Source organism: Acomys russatus, chromosome 18 (genome assembly GCF_903995435.1).
Source record: "Acomys russatus chromosome 18, mAcoRus1.1, whole genome shotgun sequence".
NCBI classification, from domain to species: domain Eukaryota; kingdom Metazoa; phylum Chordata; class Mammalia; order Rodentia; family Muridae; genus Acomys; species Acomys russatus.
The window spans coordinates 42,932,511-42,937,905 of NC_067154.1; the positions used below are offsets into that span (position 1 = coordinate 42,932,511).

General features: G+C 42.2%; 1 pseudogene; it reads left to right on the plus strand.

Moving 5' to 3' along the window:
* Window positions 1–3,213: 3,213 nt before the first annotated feature.
* Window positions 3,214–4,233, plus strand: LOC127202314 (glutaredoxin-3-like; annotated as a pseudogene).
* The last annotated feature ends 1,162 nt before the right edge of the window (window positions 4,234–5,395 follow it).

Genomic DNA, 5,395 nt, shown 5'->3' on the forward strand with positions numbered 1-5,395 from the left:
TTAAATCATTCCAGTCGGAAGCAAATGGGAACCCAAGTGGATCTGAATCTGTGGCCAGTGTTGCAAATCATTTCACTATGCTACCATGCACTGAAGTGGCATAATTGTTTTCCTTGTTTTTCCTCCCTTTCTTGGTTAACTGTTTGAAAATTATGGTCTCCATCTAGCTTTCTGACTTTATTTAAATATATTGAATATGTTCATTCATTATATTTCAAATACCGCCAGTTTCTTTTCTTTTTCTTTTTTGTTTTTCGAGACAGGGTTTCTCTGTGTAACCTTGGCTGTTCTGCTTCCTTGGTTTTTAATCTTCATGCTTAAAATATAGGTTTTGGTTCCTTAGAAAGATGCAGAAACAGAACAGGTAAAACTTTACTGCCTCATATCCCTGATCCAGAGCACAGGCCAGAACAAGTCAGAAGCTCGGCAAAGAGTGATCTGTATAGCTATGGTCTATAAATATGCTGTCTGCTTTATCTTCAAAGCGTCAGCTGGTTTCACAGCTATTCCTTACAGGCACAAAGAACAGTCGTCAGAGTCCCTGGCTTTGTGCTCTAAGGGAATATTTTAGAAAGATTTTGAAGTAACCTAAAGCCTTCTCTATGATTGATGGGAAATTCTGCAAAGGAGATCCTGGTCCATGGTCCCTCTTTGCTTGGTTAGTTGATTGACGTGTAAGCCTTCCTTCTTGTGTTGCAGTTCAATAAAATTCCTTATGCTTTATTTAATGATCTGCAAAGCACTTTCATGTATCTTATTTCGTTTGCTTTCCATTACACCTCTAAGATGCAGTTGGGGTCGGTATTGTGATCCCAGTTGTGGTGATGAGAGAATACTTGTGGATATGGGCTACATCTGCAGTCCCATAGACAGGAAGTGCAAGTGGAACCGAGTGGGCCCTGAGCAATGTACTTTCTAACTCATCCATGGACCTTCATGAGGAAAAATATTATTTTGGTATATCGACAATGTTGTAATGTTACAACTACACAATAATACAGAGTTCAAAAATTTCTATGCAGATGTAAGACAATTTAGAGGGTTGAGTACACAGCCTAAGGCTCCATGGGGTGGGTGGGGTGGTAGAGTTGATTTGACTCTATTCAAGGAAGTGTGCTTGTTTTTGTTTCTTTGCCCATCTTCCCAAAGCAACTATTTGTTACTAGGTGAGTGTGGTGGTTTGGGTAAGAATGGCCTTCACAGGTTTATATATTTGAATGCTTACTTGACAGGGAGTGGCACTACTTGCGAAGAATTAGGAGGTGTGGCCTTGATTAAGGAATTTGTCACTGAAAGTGGGTGGGCTTTGAGCTTTTTTTTTTTTTTTAATTCTTATAGATTTGCTAATATTTTTGTTTTTTTATTTTATTAATTTATTCTTGTTACATCTCAATGTTTATCCCATCCCTTGTATCCTCCCATTCTTCCCTCCCTCCCATTTTCCCCTTATTCTCCTCCCCTATGACTGTTCCTGAGGGGGATTACCTTCCCCTGTATATGCTCATAGGGTATCAAGTCTCTTCTTGGCAACCTGCTGTCCTTCCTCTGAGTGCCACCGGAAGTTACTCTAACTAAGCAAGTGAAGGACTTGTTTGAAAAAAAATTTCAAAACTCTGAAGAAAGAGATTGAAGATGACCTGAGAAGATGGAATGATCTTCCTTGCTCATGGATCTGGAGAATTAACATAGTAAAAATGGCCATCCTACCAAAGGCAATCTACAGATTCAATGCAATCCCTATCAAAATACCTACACAATTTTTTAAAGACATTGAAAGTTCAATTCTGAACTTCATATGGGCTTTGAGCTTTTAAGAGCTCAAGTCAGGCCCAATGTCACTGTCTCTTCTCACTGCCTGTGGATCTGGAAGTGGAATTCTCAGCTGCTTCTCCAGCACTGTGTCTGCCTGTGCGCCACCATGCTCCCGGCCTTGATGACAATGAAGTAAACCCCTGAAGTGTAAGCCATCCCCAATTACATGCTTTATTTTTTAAGAGTTACTGTGTAGTAGGAGAACAGTGACCAGGCAGCAGGTAAACTACGGAATGGCTAAGTGACAGTATAGGATCAACTTAGGCCTGGAATAAAAACCAGGCCTTCAATGAGCTAGTTGCATGGAGGTGTGGTGGAATTTGATTAAAAGGTAATATCTTTGTTTCTTTTTTGTGTGTATGTGCATGTGTGTACAGAAGTTTTTGTGTTTGTATGTGCAGGTGGGTACAAGTTCAAATGCTTGTACGTGCATGTTGGGGAGCTCAAGTTGAGGTTAGTGGTCAAGTGTCAGGTTTCATTCCTCAGTGCCATTCCTTTTTTTTTTTTTTTTTTTTTTTGGTTTTGATTGTGTTGCTCATTTGTTTTGAGAGTCTCCCACTTGATCTGGAATTAGCTGATTCGCCAAGCCTGGCTGGGCAGTGAGCCACCAAGTTCCTCTCAGTTTTGCCTCCATAGTACTGGGATTAAAAGTGTGTACTATTACAGTCAGCCTTAAAACACAAAACAAAGCACATGGGTTCTAGGTATCAAAGCCAGGCTCTTTCTTGTACAGGAATCACTAAACTGGCTGAGTTGTCTCCCTGGCTGACCTTTATTTTTTTCACATTACACTTTTACATCCTTTAGATTTCTAGACTAGAGCGTTTAAATAATCTGTGGTCAGATCAAGCATTAATTGAATTTACCTGACATCTGAGAGTGAGCAGTTTTAAGCTGCCTTGCTATCTTGACATTTGCTCTTGACTCCTGATGGGACTTGAAGATTAAAGATGTCTCTATGTTGCAGAACAGACAGTCCCACTGGAATAGCAGCGCTTGGACTCTTGAGACATTAAGATGATCTTGAAGTCACAATGAGAGATAATGAAGAAGTCTGAAAGAAAACCAGATGGCCAGTTCTTCATCCTTTATTGTTATTTTTATTTGCCACATTTTTTTTTGTCACAATTAACTTTTATAGATGGTCATTTTTCCTCATGAGAGGGTGAGACTGGATTACGACCATTATCTGAATGTTTTACATTACGTTCTTTGGGATCATCTTTATAAAACAAGAAGAGACTTGATACCCTATGAGCATATACAGGGGGAGGAGGTCCCCCTCAGTCACAGTCATAGGGGAGGGGAGTAAGGGGGAAATGGGAGGGAGGGAGGAATGGGAGGATACAAGGGATGGGATAACAATTGAGATGTAATATGAATAAATTTCTTAGCTGTAGCATGGCGGCGGGGGAGGCTGAGGCAGCTGAGGCAGCCAGGGTAGCGGCGGAGGTCATCTCAGTCCAGCAGTTTGACGAGCAACTGTGCCTCAAAGCCAAGTCACTCCTTGTGGTCCATTTCTGGGCACCATGGGCTCCGCAGTGTGTACAGATGAATGACGTCATGGCAGAGTTAGCTAAAGAATACCCTGGTGTTCATTTGTGAAGCTGGAAGCTGAAGCTGTTCCTGGCAGTACCTGAAAAAAATGAAATTACTTCTGTTCCCACCTTCCTGTTCTTCAAGAATTTTCAGAAGGTTGACTGGTTAGATGGTGCACATGCCCCGGTGTTGACCAAAAACGTCCAGCGACAAGTGTCTAGCTGATATTTTCTTCCTAGTGCTAACTAATGAGCATCTTAAAGAAGACTTCAACTTTTGCCTGAAAAAACTGACTCCCACTGCCCCCTGTATGCTGTTCATGAAGGGAACACCTCAAGAACTACGCTGTGGTTTCAGCAAGCAGCTGGTGGAAATCCTCCACAAACAGATATTCAGTTCAGCAGTTTTGATATCTTCTCAGATGTGGAAGTTCATCAGGCATGCCAAACATACTCTAATTGGCCCACCTCTCCTCATCTCTATGTTTCTGGAGAGCTCATTGGAGGACTTGACATAATTAAGGAGCAGGAAGCATCCAAAGAACTAGATACAATTTGTTCCAAAGCTCCCAAGTTAGAAGAAAGGCTCAAAGTGCTGACCAATAAAGCGTCTGTGACGCTCTTTATGAAAGAAAACAAACAGGGAGCAAAATGTGGATTCAGCAAGCAACTTCTGAAAATCTTGAATAGTCCTGGGGTTGATTATGAAACTTTTGATATACTGGGGGATGAGGAAGTGCGTCAGGAATTGGAAACATTCTCAAGTTGACCAACCTACTCTCAGCTCTATGTGAGAGGGGAACATGTTGGGGGACCGGATATTGCCAAGGCACTGAAAGACAGCAGTGAATTGCTGCCTATGCTGAAAGGAGAAAATGAGTAATGTTTTAAGTATGTTAAGCATGGTGCCCAAGGACTGCAAGGAGTGTTTAATTACAATGGAACGGCGGATGATTTGCTCCTGAAAAGTGGACAAGGAGTAGAAATGTGACTCACTCAGCTATGTTCTGTGTGTTTCACCTAGTTGTGTGGAAGAAGCACATGTTATATTTGACACGAAGCATAGACGGCAATAAACTTCAGATTCAGAAAAGAAAGAAAGAAAGAAAGACAGATTCTTGTCCCAGAAAATCTTTCTCACACCGTTTTAGCTTTTTCCCCTGTTTCTGTGATAAAGTACTGTGGCGTAAGCAAACTAATGGAAAAGGGCTAAAGTTTGCTCAGTGTATGTTGCATGCTGAGGGCAGAGCAGGAGTTTGAAGCCGTCGGTCACACTGCACCCCAGTTACAGGACAGAGGGCCATACGTGTGTGGTTTGTGGTACTCAACATAACTTCTCTATTTTATATGGACCCCTTGCCCAGGGAATATCCCAGCCATAATTAAGTTGGGTCTTTCCACATAGTTAAAGCAATCAAGGTAATCCTTTTCAGGCATCCCATCCCAATCTCAGGTGTCACAGGCATGCCAGCCTCACCCCAGATGTCACAGGCTTATCATCTCCATCCCAGGTGTCACAGCCATGTCATCTCCATCAGGTGTCACCGGCATGTCCCTCCTGTTCCAGATTTCACAGGCATGTCCCTCCCATCCCAGATGTCACAGGCATGTCCCTCCCATCCCAGATGTCACAGGCATGTCCCTCTCATCTCAGATGTCATAGGCATGCCATTCCCATCCCAGGTGTCACAGGCATGTCATCCCCATCCCAGGTGTCACAGGCATGTCATCCCCATCCCAGGCGTCACAGGCATGCCATCATAAGTGATTCTAGGATCCGTCAACTTTACAGCTAACACCACCTGCAATACACTTCCTCGATTAATTGGCTTTTCTGTCTAAAGTTTAGATGGAAAGATGTTGGAAGACTTCCTTGAAAATGTTCACTGAATGGCTGTGAAACCAACCTAAATCTTCCAGTATATTGAAGGGCTTTCTTTGGATCAAGAAAAGACAGCGACTCACTGAGAATTATTTGTGCTCAAACTGTAATATGTCTGAATTGTGTTTACCTTTACGTGTATCATGGAATGAAATATTCAGAG